At 34.2% G+C, this 2,482-nt stretch overlaps 1 long non-coding RNA gene across 1 annotated transcript; it reads right to left on the reverse strand.

The window, feature by feature from the left end:
• Positions 1-717: 717 nt before the first annotated feature.
• LOC132167990 (uncharacterized) lies at positions 718-2,482 on the reverse strand. Its single transcript, XR_009438737.1, has 3 exons — positions 2,335-2,482; positions 1,513-1,541; positions 718-1,001 (listed from the first exon to the last, which is right to left on the reverse strand). It is a non-coding gene; the product is annotated as an uncharacterized LOC132167990 (long non-coding RNA).

Here is a 2,482-nt window from a genome sequence, read left to right on the forward strand (position 1 = left end):
TTTGAGACATTGAAGAATTGAAGCTTGGGGTTCATGAACTGTTTCAAGAGGGATTGTGACGAAGGAATGAGCTTCAGTACTCACTTCCTTGTCATTGGACATTTGGAGTTTTTGGGGGCTCAATTTGCTCAACCTGCTCCTTTTTTTCTTCCTCCTCATGGTTATACACATTGAAAGGCTTAGCTGCTAATGAAGATTAGTTAGGGAATGATATCTCAATGGTTTCCCCATTCTTAGTTCGCACCTTAGGAGTAGGATCCAATATTGCATCTGCTTGCTCAAGTAACTTATCCAAATCTAAATCATCTCCAAACTGAACAAGGCATGCTCCCAAAGGATCCTCTAGACTAGGCTCATTAACAGTCTACTTGACAACTTCCTCACTCCCAAATGTGTTGGTGGCTTGGACATGCTCATGATAAGAATTGCTAGTGTCATCTTCATCAATCATGTATTGCCCTCTCGCCATCTCCTGACTTTGAAGCTCTTCCTTTTCTATTATGCTAAGTTTAGCAACTAGATGAGCAAGCTGACCTTCCAACTTTTCAATTGCTTGAGTGTTGGCCATAGCTGCATCCTTTGTAACGCCCCGATATTTGAACTAGCAAATATCGAAGTCGTGACGCTGCAACTTTAGAAAATACAATCTTACAGCGGAGTATGTATATTTTTTTCTTTTTCTATGACCTAGGAATAACTTACACAACACAGTTGAGCTGACTGAAATACCTCGAGGTGATATATTATTAAATAAAATAGAAACATGGTTTTCATTACAACATATGTATACACTAGGTGTACCAAATATATGCCACAGACGGCACCTAAATTAACATAGTAATATCTATTAAGTTTACACACATCACCATACATAATAAAAGCGATTAACATAAATGAGACTTGCTCCATAGAGTAAGCATAAATCCTGCAGCAGATGGTCTATCAACCATCAAAACCAGTAAAAGGACCATCGTCCTCACTTTCTATCCCTGCATCAAGATCTATGTAAAGATGACGTTATCATATTTACATAGGCAAACAAGTGAGTAATCTATTTTCCTAGATATAAAGACTAAAAAGACTAGTTTGAACAAATAAGATTAAAGACTAAAATATATAATAATGAATGAGTTGTGAATGCAGCGTAATGACAGATTAGTTTGTGTTTTATGATAATCTTTCTTCAGACCTCTTCTCATGAGCTCTCAGCCCGCTTACGTCCGTTATGTCCCTCACACTTTAGAGGTTTACCTGTTTGGTGCTGGCAACTACACCGCCCCAGCTTAGTTATATATTAGGCCTGTTGGACGGTTATATACCCCCATCCACTGAGATACCGACAGTTCCTCGCGGCAATCCACCCAGCTTGTTCTTAAGGTGGCTATCTTATCAGCCCATTTTATTAGACACATTATGCAGCAGTTGTATTGCAAAATTATATCAATAAGACAAAATAAGAATTCCTATAACAATAAAACAAAGCTAGTACTCAGTAAGTATATCCATACTTACTCTCCTTAGTGTAGTATTCTGCTCCACTTCTGCATATAATACATACATACAAACAATACTTAGTTCATTCTCCAACAATATCATTGTTTAAAGACCCTCATCTTTTATATTTATTTATTATCCGTCACTTCATCTTTACTTACTCATTTTATTATATTAATCTAAGATAGTTACTTATAACTAGCTTTATGCCTGAATTCATTTTTGGTGACGAGGCTAATGGCCAGTATCACTAAATACAAACTAGTATTATAAATAATATATATAAAACATGACGCATATTTTGGAGATGAGACCAATGGTCCGTACCTACCAAAGTATGAATCAAAATTTAAATGACAATAAAAGAAATGACTGAATGTAAATACTGAATTCATATTCTGGGGATGACCGCCAAAAATATGAATTAAAATTTAAATGACATAAAAGAAATAACTGAATGTAAATAATGCATATTTCGGGGATGAGATCAAATGGTCCTTACCGCCAGAAATATGAACAGAAATTTAAATGACATAAAAGAAATAACTGAATGTAAATAATGCATATTTCGGGGATGATATCAAATGGTCCTTACCGCCAGAAATATGAACAGAAATTTAAATGACATAAAAGAAATGACTGAATGTAAATACTGTAAAGTAAATAATATATAGATAATATTATAAGTCCTTAATTGATTTTGTCCACTAACTCTTTTTTATTAATTCACTTGTATCCATTACTTTATTTTACATTATACGCTTATTGGGTCTTTAAACAATTAAATGAGGACAAGTAATAAAATCAATAAATCATGATATTTATACAAGAAACACTTACCCAAAAATCCTTAGAAGTAAAACTCCACCAAATCTTCTCTAGGTAGCTGGTTTAGAAAAACACTTGAACACTACAAGAAAGATCTAGGCTATATGGTATTTGACTAGAACTAAGAAGTAAAATGAAAGGAGGAGCAAACAATTTTACT

The sequence above is a fragment of the Corylus avellana genome, chromosome ca1 (genome assembly GCF_901000735.1).
Source record: "Corylus avellana chromosome ca1, CavTom2PMs-1.0".
NCBI lineage: Eukaryota > Viridiplantae > Streptophyta > Magnoliopsida > Fagales > Betulaceae > Corylus > Corylus avellana.